The sequence below is a fragment of the Polypterus senegalus genome, chromosome 4, assembly GCF_016835505.1.
Source record: "Polypterus senegalus isolate Bchr_013 chromosome 4, ASM1683550v1, whole genome shotgun sequence".
NCBI lineage: Eukaryota > Metazoa > Chordata > Cladistia > Polypteriformes > Polypteridae > Polypterus > Polypterus senegalus.
Genome location: NC_053157.1, coordinates 237,826,556 through 237,842,623, shown reverse-complemented (window position 1 = coordinate 237,842,623; position 16,068 = coordinate 237,826,556). Strand labels below are relative to the sequence as shown.

At 41.7% G+C, this 16,068-nt stretch overlaps 1 long non-coding RNA gene across 1 annotated transcript; it reads right to left on the bottom strand.

Annotated features, from left to right (window-relative positions):
* Positions 1-9,456: 9,456 nt before the first annotated feature.
* Positions 9,457-10,467, bottom strand: LOC120528310. The gene is made up of 4 exons (XR_005633478.1): positions 10,203-10,467; positions 9,967-10,042; positions 9,688-9,810; positions 9,457-9,596 (listed from the first exon to the last, which is right to left on the bottom strand). It is a non-coding gene; the product is annotated as an uncharacterized LOC120528310 (long non-coding RNA).
* Between the last annotated feature and the right edge of the window lie 5,601 nt (positions 10,468-16,068).

The window sequence follows — 16,068 nt, the reverse complement described above, 5'->3', positions numbered from 1 at the left end:
TTTGTGGTCGGGAGTTTTTTTGACTTGTGCAATCAAATTGAGACCTGACCCAACATGGGGGTGTTGTCCAAGCCCGACCTTTCACTCTTTAGAAAGTGGTGACCTTGGAGTCTCCTAGCCAACAACCCCAGTCTTTGAGCACGGGGTAAGAGTCAACCATTGGGGACAAGTGCTAATGTCCTGCCATGGGTCAATGTGGGCTTCTTTCTGGTTGAACGGTCAGTCTCTAATTTCTGTTAATCATTATGGGGATATACAAAGATTTTTGTGGTGCTTACACCTAATTTCCCAGTATCTATACTTGGACCCAGTTCATGTACTGCTGCTTTCATGGTTGGTTCAATTTTTAATCCAGTGGTTTAGCTCCTCATTTTAGAGGACCTGGAAGACCAATTTTGCTGCTTCTGGTTTGCTTTACCTCTTGTAGACCCAAGACTAATATTTGGGGTTAATGCCTTCTCAGTTTTCTGGTTCTCTTCACCCACTGGATAACTTGACCTGCACAATGTCATCAATAGTGCAGAATTCCGCTCACTGATCTTAAACAGGAAAAGAGAATCCAAGCACAAGACCCCAGTTCTGATGTCCCTACACTGGTTTATGGTGCCATTTAGAATTAATGATCTAATACTATTTAGGCTTTACCAAGTTTTAAATCTCACCCTGTCATAGTTGGTCTAAATCGAAACCATAGATCTTTAAATGAGGGTCTGCTTAGAATTCTAAGAGCGCATCTTTTAAAGCATCAGTGAGGTGGCCTTCTGATATGCACCTCAAATCTGGACCAGCTCCCCTATTTAGAAATTCACCAACACTTAACCTGATCTCCCATTTTATGGGGCTTTCTCAGAGCTTCATGGTGGCTCCACAATTCATACTATCCCCTACTTTCTCTGCTGTTCGTTTTCTGTGGCGATGATCTGCACCCGCCACCAACAGATCAATGTAGGGACATCACGGTGCTTTGATGGATTAAAGGCCAGAGGTCCACATGACTTGTTCCATGTGAAGCCTGAACACCACTGTGAGGTTAGGTAATACTAAGTAACAATCTTATTTTATATTCTTCATCTGGTAAAGCACTTTTGAGCTACACTTTGGTATGGCAACCTGCTCTAGAAATGTTCGTTTCTCCCTCCTTCCTGTTATGTCTTTTCATGGTAGCACTTCCTGTGTGACCCTTCCTCTTATGGTCTCAGCTGTTGACATGCTTGGGATTGTCTGGATAAACCTTTACATAAAGGCTTTCATGTACACTAGGGAAAATAAGCGTTTAACATGTCCATGGTTTTTCCTCAGTCAATCGATTTCTAATTAGAATGGGATTTCTAATGGGACAATTGACAGGAAGTTTACACCACATGTCCATAACAACCCAAATAATCCACCCATACAAAGCAATAAGTGATGAGGAATTACACAGGGACTGAAATGTATTCCATCTTTCGTAGTTCTGGCATTTGTTGATGACAGCTTCAAGACACCTCCTGTATGGAGAAACAAGTCTCGCCCATTGCTCAGGTGGGATGTTGGCCCAAATTGTCTTCAAACCTGGTAGGTTCTGGTGGACTCTTCTCTGAACTCTGATCTTCAGTTCTTACCAACTGGATTCAAGTTGGGGGATTGACTTTCTTGCCCAGGCTAGCAGCTTCATTTTCTGAAACCAGCTATGTGTTTCCTTGACGCTGTTTGGGGTTCTCGTCTTCCTGAAATGTCCAGCATCGTGGTAGACGGCAGCAGATTCTTATCAAGAATGTCCCGCTACATTTCACCATTCATCCTTCAATTCTTTGAGGTCTGACAGTCGCCCCCTCCCATGATGTTCCCCATCCTCCAGACTTTTTGGGGGTGATGATGATGTTCAGCACCATTTCTCCTCACAACGTGGTATGTGCAGTGACATCCAAAGAGATTTCGTTGTGGTCTCCTCTGATCAGACTCTACTCTCCCAGTTCACTGGTTTGTCCAAATGTTGAGCAGCAAACTTTCAATGAGTTTCAATGTGCTTTTTCTTCAGCTTGGTGAGCATGCATAGAGGCCATGGTGGTGGAGTGCATCACTTACTGGACCTGCTCATTCCAGGTCTTTCTGAAGCTCTCCGCGAGTGGTCCTCGGCTCTTCTGATTCTGCTTTGGACTGAAATCTTTTGAGTAACAGCTGGTCGTGGCCAGTTTATGGTGACCTGATGTTCTTTCCACCTGGGTGACACCTTGGGAACGAGAAGCCATGAATTAGGACTAAAGCAGCTGAGATTCATTTGCACTGACAGGAGGCTATCAGGATTGACAGACGTCAGCTGCTTCCTTGGCTTTCCAGGTATTTCTGCACCTCCTTTTCTTCGCATGTTCAATTCTTACTCCCTATGTCATTCCTCTTTATTGCACATCACCTATTGGTTTGGATGTCTTTGTATGTGTGGATTACTTGGGTTGTTACCAACAATGGGTGAAGATTTCACATCAGCGGCCCCATTAGAAATTGATTGACAGAGAGAATCATTGATGCGTTCAATGCATAATTCCACGCTGTGTCTAATCCCACTAAACAAACCCCTATTTAGAGTGCCATGCTGGTGCCATTCAGCTGAGCTTCATACACGTTTGCTGGTGGATATGTGTGGGAGTTTTTTTTGGGGGGTGGGATAAGATCATTCTCCTTGTATTAGGGATGAATGACGAGTGTATAGAGCAGGGGTCCCCAACTCCACTCCCAGAGGGCCTCAGTGACTGAAGGTTTTCATTCTAACCTTTTCCTTAATGAGTGACCTGTGTTGGCTGCTAATTAACTTCTTTTCCATTCATTTTCATTGATTTGCTCTTGAAGACTCAGACCTCTTCATTGTTTCTTGTTCCTTATTTAGCAGCCAAACAAGAACGATACACAAAATGAGCCAAAAACAACTGGTGTCCATCACACAATATCTGAAAATAAAGAAAGGTGAAGGTCTCATTAATGCTGATCTGCGGAGGTCCTCAAAACATTTCAGAGTTCTTGGAAAAGAGGAAATACATAATTTCACAAATGTCTGCTATTGCACAATAAGAGCAGCGACAAGCCGTGGAATTAAAGAAGGAGATTAATTAACAATGAGACTCTGTGCCTAATGCAGCCACTGGTTGGAGTTTGAGACCCTGACTTAGGTGGTCTTCTGTCGGCTCACTCACTTCACATTTCATTTCTGTTTGGGTACCAATTAAGGAAAGGAATTCAGGGGAACAAATCTTATATAAAAAAAGTCAATTACAATTAATTCATAAAGGATAATTAGGAGCAAAAACAGGTCACTAATTAAGAGAAGGGTTAGAACGAAAACCTGCAGCCATGGTGGTCCTCCAGGACTGGAGTTGGGGACCCCAGTGTAGAGGTTCACCTCTCGACCACAGAGATTCCTCAAGGATTGCTGCTGGGCTCTCTCTCCCTCTCTGTCGCTTGACCCCATCATCCAGTCCCAGGGTTCTCCTTCTCAGTGCCAATACTGATACTTCACAGTTAAACCTGCTGTTCTCTCCAGAGAACCAAACTTTCTCAGCAAGACTTTCATGACTTCCTGGTATTTACAATCTGGGTGAAGGAATGTTCCCTCCAGTTCCACCTGACATTAATGGACCGTGTTCTTCTTCCACATCAGTCTGTCCAGCTTGGCTCATTATCTCCAAGGCCAGTCAAGTCTGTCGTCATCATTGAGGTGGTGCCGGATGGCTGGCTGTCCCTCGTTGACCTTGTTGTAATGGTCTCCCAGTCTGGTAGGTTCACTCTTTCTTAATTACGCCGACTCCGACTGAGTATGCAGCACCGCTTTTGGTTTTGTTACATGTGGACTTCTGCAACTCTCCACCTGCAGGAGATATCAGCCTGTGTCACCAAATGGCTGCAGATGATTCAAAATGAGGTGGCACGTCTGTTTTTCATCATCGCTGGTCTTAAAGTCCTCACCTGGACACCTCGCTGTGATTCTTCACTCATACAACACCCCCAATTGTTCTGTTCACACTGCACTCTGTGGATTGTCTCTGCATCCTATACTCCATCTTGGGCTACCAAGATATTCAACTCATCTACTCTTTCCATTAGCTCTGATTATAAATATACCTCATGTTTCTGACTTTTTCTTTTATTTATTTTCACTCCTCCTTCTCTGCTCTACCACATTCCTTACCACCTCCTCCTTTATGATGCTGAAAAACACAATGTCATCTACTAAAAGATCACACCAGGGGTCTCGTGATGATCTGAGTGTCCTAAGGTCATCATTCCACGGTTATCCTCCTGTGTGCGCAGCCGGCAGACAGACACCAGGGGCCTCATGTATAAATTGTGCATACTCACGAAAATGTTGTGTAAGAACATTTCCACGTTCAAATCATGATGTATAAAACCTAAACTTGGTGTAAAGCCGCACACTTTTCCACGGTAACTCATACCCTGGCTTACACAAGTTCTCTACTCGGTTTTGCAGACTGGAATCACCCAGCGTCAAAGCAGTGCTACCGTTCCTGTGTGGTTATCCTTTCTTTTTAAGATCCACATCCCTAATGTGGATTTCTAAATACACTGAAATTAACTGTATATTGTTTATTAGTTTAAGGCATCTGATTGTAATTAACCAGTAACAATATAATGGTCCAGGGAATGGTCAAACTATTCTAAATACCAGAGCTGCTTTAGCGTTGTTACTCTCACTTCTCCTTCTTCTTCTTCTTTCAGCTCCTCCCGTTAGGAGTTGCCACAGCGGATCATCTTTTTCCATATTACTCTCACTGCACCACTCAGAGTATTTCTATCACTGTATCTGAGTGTGAATCACAGCAGCAGCTGATCGGAAAGAGAATTATCAGGATACAGCATCAAGCACACGCTGCCTCAGCCATGCTGTCTATTGAACTGCTCTCATATGACAAACACTTCAGAGCCTTTGCTGTACGGACCTCGCGGGTCACAAACAGTTTCATCTCAAGAACTTTAAATGCACTCAATCAGTGCTGCTTGTAGAACTGTCTGGACTTATAAGTACAATCACCTCACTGGAAACTCTCACTACAGTTATAATATTACACAACCTGCACCATTTTATAAAGCACATATTTATATATGATGATGATATCATTTATAAGATGAGGCAGGAAAATATGTTTATTATATTATACAGATAAAACTTTAATACTTAACAATATAGATTATTTAAATGAAGAAAAACATGTGAGGACACAGTGGCGCAGCACTAGCGTGTTCACATTGTTCCTGCCTCTCACTGTATATTTACTAAGGCTAGCGTGACAATGGAAGGATGAAGGAATAGAATAATTAAACACATACTATGAAGATATTTCAATGTTCCCTAAAAGTTTTGAGGAATCGTCGTTCTAAGCTTACAGATGGCTTAACGTCTATTACAGAGCTGATTGTGTGGCGATTGGGTATTTGGGGAAAGAAAAGTAAGAACAGGAACTGGAGGTTAGTAAGTTTGAAAGAGACAGGATGGCTACAATAAAGTATTTCATTGAAGGTCACGCACGGCACAGCAAGCATCTTGTGTGAGACATGAACAATCACTGCGCCATTGTGTTCCCATGTTTAATAACCTGATTTAACTCCTATCATCCTGAAAATATCACGTCTACATCTCAGTATTTTAATTATTCAGAGAGCTGTAATATCACAAATGTAATGGACTCTCTGTCCAGATGGAGTAAGAGAGCCAGTTTAAGAAGCAAGTAGTGATTCACACACACAGAGCACAAAGCATTTAACGTGCAACTTTAATTACGATGTAATTTCAGAAACTGGTCAATTAAACGATTTTAAGATGAAGTTTATGATGTTCTACTTTAATGACAGAATAAACTATATGATTAAAGTAGAAATCTCGAGATTAAAGGTTTTTTTTGTCTGTACCCTATTAACATTTCATATGACACTCAGACGCTGGGCTCGACTCCCCTTTTCACGGCGACTGATATCTGACAACTTCTTTTTATTTCCGGCACTGTGCGATTTTGTGAACGTGAGCTTTCAAGTTTCTCCGACACGCTATGTCACTCGATCAACTTCCTTTTGTTGTTTATACCACTGTTTACGCCAGCGTTTCTCAACCTTTACGTATGAAATGTGAAGTGAGTGAGCCAACAGAAGACCACCTAAGTCAGGGTCTCAAACTCTAACCAGTGGCTGCATTAGGCACAGAGTCTCATTGTTAGTTAATCTCCATCGTTAATTCCACGGCTTGTAGCTGCTCTTATTGTGCAATAGCAGATATTTATGAAATTGTGGATTTCCTCTTTTCTATGCACTCTGCTGAAATGTTTTGAGGACCTCAGCAGATCAGCAATCCTGAGACCTTCACCTTTCTTTATTTTCAGATATTGTGTGATGGACACCAGTTGTTTTGGCTCATTTTGTATCTCGTTCTTGTTTGGCTGCTAAAAAAGGAACAAGAAACAATGAAGGGGTCTGAGTCTTCAAGAGCAAATCAATGAAAATGAATGGAAAAGGAGTTAATTAGCAGCCAACACAGGTCACTCATTAAGGAAAGGGTTAGAATGAAAACCTTCAGCCACTGAGGCCCTCTGGGAGTGGAGTTGGGGACCCCTGCTCTATACACTCGTCATTCATCCCTAATAGGAGAATGATCTTAATAAAAAAAAAAAACTCCCACACATATCCACCAGCAAACGTGTATGAAGCTCAGCTGCATGGCACCAGCATGACACTCTAAATGGGGTTTGTTTAGTGGGATTAGACACAGCGTGGAATTATGCATTGAACGCATCAATGATTCTCTCTGTCAATCAATTTATAATGGGGCCGCTGATGTGAAATCTTCACCCATTGTTGGTAACAACCCAAGTAATCCACACATACAAAGACATCCAAACCAATAGGTGATGTGTAATAAAAAGGAATGACATAGGGAGTAAGAATTGAACATGCGAAGAAAAGGAGGTGCAGAAAGACCTGGAAAGCCAAGGGAGCAGCTGACATCTGACAATCCTGATAGCCTCCTGTCAGTGCAAATGAATCTCAGCTGCTTTAGTCCTAATTCATGGCTTCTCGTTCCCCAGGTGTCACCCAGGAAGCATCTGATGATGGGGAAAAAGCACAGAGCTTTCGCAATAAATTCACAAACACAACCGATGGCATTGGCGACAGACAGACTTCTGAATGTTCCAGAGAGCACCATCGGGGGCCGTGATCTGCTAGTGGAAAGAACATCAGGTCACCATAAACTGGCCACGACCAGCTGCTCCTCAAAAGATTTCAGTCCAAAGCAGAATCAGAAGAGCCGAGGACCACTCGCGGAGAGCTTCAGAAAGACCTGTAATGAGCAGGTCCAGTCATGCACTCCACCACCATGGCCTCTATACACGCTCACCAAGCTGAAGAAAAAGCACATTAAAAGTTTGCTGCTCAACATTTGGACAAACCAGTGAACTGGGAGAGTAGAGTCTGATCAGAGGAGACCACAACGAAATCTCTTTGGATGTCACCGCACACACCACGTTGTGAGGAGAAATGGTGCTGAACATCATCATCATCACCCCTAAAAACACCACAGCAAGAGTGAAGTCTGGAGGAGGGGGAACATCACAGTGTGTGGGGCGGCTGGCAGACTTCAAAGAATTGAAGGATGAATAGTGAAATGTAGTGGGACATTCTTGCTAAGAATCTGCTGCCATCTACCAGGATGCTGGACATTTCAGGAAGATGAGAACCCCAAACTCAGCGTCAAGGAAACTCGTAGTTGGTTTCAGAAAATGAAGAAGCTGCTAGCCTGGGCAAGAGAGACAATCACCCAACTTGAATCCAGTTGGAAAGAACTGAAGATCAGAGTTCAGAGAAGAGGCCACCAGAACCTACCAGGTTTGAAAACAATTTGGGCCAATATCCCACCTGAGCAATGGGCGAGACTTGTATCGCCATACAGGAGGCATCTTGAAGCTGTCATCATCAACAAATGCCATAACTACGAAGGATGGAATACATTTCAGTCCCGGTGTCATTCCTCATCACTTTGGATTTCTTTATGTGTGGATTACTTGGGTTATGGACATGTGGTGTAAACTTCCTGTCAATTGTCCCATTAGAAATCCCATTCTAATTAGAAATCTATTGACTGAGGAAAAACCATGGACATGTTAAACACTTATTTTCCCCAGTGTACATGAAAGCCTTTATGTAAAGGTTTATCCAGACAATCCCACGCATGTCATCAACAGCTGAGACCATAAGAGGAAGGGTCACACAGGAAGAGCTACCATGAAAAGACACGACAGGAAGGAGGGAGACAGACATTTCTAGAGCAGGTTGCCATACCAAAGTGTAGCTCAAAAGTGCCTTACCAGATGAATATAAAATAAGATTGTTACTTAGTATTACCTAACCTCACAGTGGTGTTCAGGCTTCACATGAAACAAGTCATGTGGACCTCTGGCCTTTAATCCATCAAAGCACTGTGATGTCCCTACATTGATCTGGTGGTGGCGGGGAGGGGGGTGCAAATCATCGCCACAGAAAATGAACAGCAGAGAAAGTAGGGGATAGTATCAATTGTGGAGCCACCATGAATGATAAGAATATCAGGGTTACACCACAATGAAGCTCTGAGAAAGCCCCATAAAAATTAGATCAGGTTTTTATTAAGTGCTGGTGAATTTCTAAATCGGTCAGCTGTTCCAGATTGGAGGTGCATAACATCAGAAGGCCACCTCACCGATGCTTTAAAAGATGTGCTCTTGGAATTCTAAGCAGACCCTCATTTAAAGATCTAAGGTTGATTTAGACCAACTATAACATGGTGAGGATTTAAAAACTTGGTAAAGCCTAAACAGTATTAGATCATTAAATTCTAAATGGCACCATAAACCAGTGTAGGGACATCAGAACTGGGGTCTTGTGCTTGGATTCTCTTTTCCTGTTTAAGATTAGTGAGCGGAATTCTGCACTCCATTGATGTCATTGTGCAGGTCAAGTTATCCAGTGGGTGAAGAGAACCAGAAACGGAGAAGGCATTAACCCCAAATGTTAGTCTTGGGTCTACAAGAGGTAAAGCAAACCAGAAGCAGCAAAATTGGTCTTCCAGGTCCTCTAAAATGAGGATTTAAATCATTGGATTAAAAATTGAACCAACCATGAAAGCAGCAGTACATGAACTGGGTCCAAGTATAGATACTGGGAAATTAGGTGTAAGCACCACAAAAAAAAGTGTATATCCCCATAATGATTAACAAATTAGACTGTTCAACCAGAAAGATGGCCACATTGACCCATGCAGGACATTGAGCACAGGGTAAGAGTCAACCATTGGGGACCAGTGCTAAAGACTGGGGTTGTTGGCTAGGAGACTCGGGTCACCACTTTCTAAAAAAAGAGTGAAAAGGTCGGGCTTGGACAACAACATCCCCCCCTTGTTGGGTCAGGTCTCAATTTGATTGCACAAGTCAAAAAACTCCCGACCATAAATGTTCATTAAGAGACTTTATTAAAATTTCAGATTCACTTTTTGCGACTTCAACCTCCTCACAGCAACTACAGCCAAAATCAGGACCACCATCATCAAGGCAGCGGCAGCTCCAGCACCAGGTATCCAGTGGGAACAGAGGCTGTGGGAGGAAGACAAAGGACATTTAGTCTCCTATCAGAATTAGCCAAAGCTGTGTCATGGCTTACATACTGGGAATTAAAAGGGATTACCTTCATCCTCCAGCTTAGATGTTTGAACCTGGTCAGCCTCAAAGACCACAGGACCACTGTGAAGGACCACATTCTTCCTGAATGAAGAAATTGATGCCAACTTGTCTGCAGCTCTGCCAGATCCTGAAAGCAGAGAGAGTAAAAGATGGAGTTTGACCGACAATGAAGTGCCTTACAAAGCAGAGAGCAAGATCCCACCCCATCTCAAGATCATGGAACTGTGCTTAAATTGGAAGTCACGGCCTACTAGGAGACAAAACCAAACTATGGGTTACTCACTTCTAGCAGGGCAGCTCTGAGTACAGGGGTCTGTGGCAGAGGGATAGCAAGCAGCAGCAACACAGTAGATGAAGATCTGAAGAGATAAAAGGGGAACCACACAGCTAAAATTCCTTGGTTGAATTTCAGGATCATGGACTCATCCATCGACTTCAGTTTGGAACATGGCAATTTCATGTGTTACCACAAGACCCTCAACAGCAGAGCAGAAAGAATCCACATGGCAAGGAACCCACCTTTTCAGATATTAATCTGAAGACGCAGGTGCGGACAAGTGGCAAAGATCGAGAACATAATCACACTCACTCTGAAGAAAAACAATCGGAGAGCCATCAAATGACAGCGTCATCGTATTGTCCGCATCGCATTTCTTAGTCACGCGCACGTCCCCTAACACAAACTGAGCAACCGACGCAAACACAACCAGCCAAAAAAGACACCACCCATTCAAACACGCCATACTGTGAATACACAAAATACAAACACAAAATGAACGAGAGCGCGCGCGCGGGTTTAAATCATCGGAGGCGGCGGCGCGCGCAGGTGTCTCGTTAGTGAGAAGGAGCGAGAATGGAGCGCGGGAAATCTGCGGCACTCCATCTGCTCGTGCGGCTTTATTGAGCAATCAGCACTTCACGGCATCGGACTGATCCGTCCAAAGGAAGATCGTGTAGAAGTGACCGCTCTGAGGGGCGATTTGTCTGTTAATTTAATGAGGGAAATCAGGAGACATCAAGGTAGAAAAGAAGATGAGAGATGTGAGAAATACGTGTATTTTAAAGAGGGCTTTGTAAAATGAATGACCCGGTGCCTTAGCGGAGGGTCTTTACAATGAAACACATCAGTTTTCTGTGTTTATTAATTAATTCAATGTTATTGTATTATTATTATTATTATTATTATTATTATTATTATTATTATTATTATTATATCGGTATAAGCTGAGTTTAGTGCATGTATGTGTTTTCTTTTAGAAATTCATTCAGTGTTGACAATATATAGAAAACAAAATTCCTCCCTATTATTGGCTTTGGGTAAGGAATTATAATGTGTCCTAGTATTTTTTTTTTTTTAAATTTTTAATAAGAACACTCACTTTCTGTCTTCAGTTTTCATTAGCATTTGTTTAGCAGGAAACCTTATAGCAGAGTTACGTTTCCCCTTTTAGCCGTAAACCTGGCTAAATTACAAAGATGGGGATGAGTGTAACATAGAGGGATACACATTATTAGGAAGGATAGACAGAACAGAAAAGGAGGTGGGGTTGCTGTTTACGCCAAACAGGATTTAAATGTAAGTCATCTTCAGTTGGCTTCGCCTGGAAAATATTAGGGAAAAAGGTCTCATTTTAGGAGTGTGTTATAGACCACCCAATTCAGACAGTAATTTCAACACACATCTTTTTAGTAATATCAGAAAGTCAAGTTTACTGGGAGATATTATAGTCATGGGGGACTATAATTATCCAAATATTAACTGGGGTAACCTTGCAGATGGAGGAGCACAAGAGCAGGAGTTTTTAGAAGTAATCAGCGACTGTTTGTTAACACAGCATGTTAAAGCACCAACACGGGGTGAAGCCTGTCTGGATTTAGTATTCTGTAATAATCAGGATTAGAATTGAGGGTGTAGAGGTGATTGGACCACTAGGGTCACGTGAACACATATTATAATACAATTCTCAGTATTTTGTAAGAGTGCAGATACAAAGACTAAAATTGTTAAGTTGAACTTTAGTAGGGCTAATTTTGAGCAGATGCGACAAAGTCTAAGTAGGATAGACTGGGATAAGCTTTTAAATGTGGAGACAGTCGAGGAGCAGTGGAACAGGTTTAAAAATGTTTTACATGTAATGCAGGACAGATACAGACCTAAATTTGGAAGTAATAGGAAACTAAAAAAACTCCACGGTGGATTAATAAAGATTTAAAAAAGAAGTTGCAAAGGAAAAAACTGCTGTATAAGGCATATAAGACTAATGACTGCAAAGAGAATATCAGAGAGGCTAAAAGACAGTTGGAGAGGAATAGAGCAGATAAGGTGAGAAGACCCCAAGAGATTCTTTCAGTATTTTAGTAGTAAAAGAACAGTCAAGGAGGAGGTCAAGTTCATCAGGAATAGTAAAGGGGAATTAAAAGATACAGACAATGAAATAGCCGATGCCCTAAACTTACATTTTTCTGAGGTGTTTACAAGTGAGCAAGTGGATAACCTGCCAGAGGTAAACACAACTACTAAGGAGGTACTGAGGGATTTGGAAATTGTAGAGGGAGAAGAGCTGCTCAGATTAAATAAGATAAAAATCAAACAAATCACCAGGCTCAGATAATATTTATCTTCGTGTTCTTAAGGAGGCTAATGAGTACACACACTCACCTAAAGGATTATTAGGACCACCATACTAATACGGTGTTTGACCCCTTTCGCCTTCAGAACTGCCTTAATTCTACGTGGCATTGATTCAACAAGGTGCTGAAAGCATTCTTTAGAAATGTGGGCCCATATTGATAGGATAGCATCTTGCAGTTGATGGAGATTTGTGGGATGCACATCCAGGGCACGAAGCTCCCGTTCCACCACATCCCAAAGATGCTCTATTGGGTTGAGATCTGGTGACTGTGGGGCCATTTTAGTACAGTGAACTCATTGTCATGTTCAAGAAACCAATTTGAAATGATTCGAGCTTTGTGACATGGTGCATTATCCTGCTGGAAGTAGCCATCAGAGGATGGGTACATGGTGGTCATGAAGGGATGGACATGGTCAGAAACAATGCTCAGGTAGCCCATGGCATTTAAACGATGCCCAATTGGCACTAAGGGGCCTAAAGTGTGCCAAGAAAACATCCCCCACACCATTACACCACCACCACCAGCCTGCACAGTGGTAACAAGGCATGATGGATCCATGTTCTCATTCTGTTTACGCCAAGTTCTGACTCTACCATTTGAATGTCTCAACAGAAATCGAGACTCATCAGACCAGGCCACATTTTTCCAGTCTTCAAATGTCCAGTTTTGGTGAGCTCGTGCAAATTGTAGCCTCTTTTTCCTATTTGTAGTGGAGATGAGTTGTACCGGTGGGGTCTTCTGCTGTTGTAGCCCATCCGCCTCAAGGTTGTGCGTGTTGTGGCTTCACAAATGCTTTGCTGCATACCTCGGTTGTAACAGTGGTTATTTCAGTCAAACTTGCTCTTCTATCAGCTTGAATCAGTCGGCCCATTCTCCTCTGACCTCTAGCATCAACAAGGCATTTTCGCCCACAGGACTGCCGCATACTGGATGTTTTTCCCTTTTCACACCATTCTTTGTAAACCCTAGAAATGGTTGTGCATGAAAATCCCAGTAACTGAGCAGATTGTGAAATACTCTGACCGGCCCATCTGGCACCAACAACCATGCCACGCTCAAAATTGCTTAAATCACCCTTTCTTTGCCATTCTGACATTCAGTTTGGAGTTCAGGAGATTATCTGGACCAGGACCACACCGCTAAATGCATTGAAGCAACTGCCATGTGATTGGTTGATTAGATAATTGCATTCATGAGAAATTGAACAGGTGGTCCTAATAATCCTTTAGGTGAGTGTATATAAACCCTTGACACATATTTTTAGGAAGTCACTGTGCACTGGAGAGATTCCAAAGGACTGGAAAATGGCAAATATCATCCCATTATATAAAAGGGTGACAGGGCAGATGCAAACAACTGTAGGCCAGTAAGCAACATGCATCACAGAAAATTATTGGAAGGAATTATTAAGGATAAGATTGAGCAACACATGACAAGGACAGGAGTTATTCTGAACAATCAGCATGGGGTCAGAAGAGGGAGGTCATGTTTTACTAACATGCTGGAGTTCTATGAGGTTGCAACAAAAGCAAAAGGTCAAAGTGGAGCTTATGATATTATTTATCTGTACTTTCAGAAAGAACTTAATAAGGTGCCACATGAGAGGTTGGGCATCAAGTTTAAAGAAGTGGTAGTTCAGGGTGATGTTTTTAGATGGGTTCAGAATTGGCTCAGACACAGGAGGCAGAGGGTGATGGTGAGAGGAACATCATCAGAACTGGCCGATGTTAAGAGTGGTGACCAGCAGGGGTCAGTGCTGTGGCCGTTGCTATTTTTAATATCTATAAATGATTTAGATAGGAATATAAGTAACAAGCTGGTTAAATTTGCAGATGATACCAAGAAAGGTGGATTAGCAGATAATTTGGAATCCGTTATATCATCACAGAAGGACTTGGCCAGCAGACAGGCTTGGGCAGATTTGTGGCAGATGAAATTTAATGTCAGTAAATGTAAAGTATTACACATAGGAAGTAAAATGTTAGGTTTGAATACACAATGGGTGGTCGAAAAATCGACAGTCCACCTTATGAGAAGGATTTAGGAGTCAAAATGGACTCTAAGCTTTCAACTTCCCAACAGTGTTCAGAAGCCATTAAGAAGGCTAACAGGATGTCAGGTTATATAGCGCCTTGATGTGTGGAGTACAAGTCACAGGAGGTTCTGCTCAGGCTTTATAACACACTGGTGAGGCCTCATCTGGAGTTCTGAGCGCAGTTTATGACTCCATAAAGACATAGCAGCACAAGAGAAGGCCCAGAGAAGAGTGACTAGGCTGATTCCAGGTCTACAGGGGTTGAATTATGAGGAAAGATTTAAAGAGCTGAGCCTTCACAGTTTAAGCAAAAAGAAGATTAAGAGGAGACATGAGTGAAGTGTTTAAAATTCTGAAGGGAATTAGTCCAGTGGATCGAGACTTGTATTTTAAAATGAGCTCATCAAGAACACGGGGACACAGTTGGAAACTTGCTAAGGGTAAAATTTCGCACAAACATTAGGAAGTCTTTCTTTACACAAAGAACGATAGACACTTGGAATAAGAGACCAAGTAGTGTGGTAGACAGTAAGACGTTAGGGACTTTCAAAACTCGACTTAATGTTTTCTTGACGGAAATAAGTGGATAGGACTGGCGAGCTTTGTTGGGCTGAATGGCCTGTTCTCGTCTAGAGTCTTCTAATGTTCTAATGTTCTAAATCGAGGCTTAATATTAGCAATAACGCGTAACTTGAAATTGCACACAGTTTTCTATGTTCCGATCAAATCTGCTTTTAGGGTCCCTCTAGTGGCAACATTAAGTACTGTTTTATGTTGTCAAGCCATTTTATTTGTCTTGGTAGAAATATAATCTGTACTGATTTTGTTTCTATTATTAGTATATACATTGAGTTTTAGTTGTTCCTGTTGTAATATACATACATATCAGGGCTGTGAAGTGATCAAAAAGTTTAATCACAATTAATTGCATGACTTTGTGTAATTAATCACAATTATTTACACAATTAATTTTTCCACAAAGATTTATAAGTGCAATCAGACCATATTAAGAAGAATGGAAACAACATAATTGCATAAAAATGTACTTCACGTGTTCAGGTAAATTCAACTGTGAGAAGGTTTATTCACTCAAACTGTACACCAGCATTTCTCAACCTTTAAGTATTTGTGACCCGAGTTTTCATAACAGTTTTAATCGCGCCCCCTAACGTTTTTTGAAAGGAGCCCACTAATACCAATGTGTCCTTTTTAAATAAATGATATATCATAGATGCATATTTTATTATACCTACTTAACTTTTATCGACATTGATCTAACTCTAAATTTATTTTTCTAGTATCAGAATGTAGTTTAAGTTAATTTGTTTTGGTTTCAATAGATGTATTTTTCATATCTTTGATTCTTGTTTTTTTTTTTTTTTTGTCGCATCTTCGCACCCCCCTTTTGTTACTTTGTGCCCCCCTAGGGGTGCCCGTCCCACAGTTTGAGAACCACTGCTCTGGGGCTGTGCAATGCTGAACATAGAAAGCAAACATTTGGGCTTATATTGTAAAGCAGATGACATATTTAAGACATGTAGTCTCATACTGCAGTCTCCATGTATTTCTCAATGATGCTTAATGAATCTCACTCTAAAGCCGTACAAAAACTCCAGAAACAGGATTTTATTAACAGAATACAATTCAAAATTGTTAATCTAGCTAGCCAAGTTAATTTCTCAGCAGAAACAGAAGGTTGGACTTTTGGATTATTAT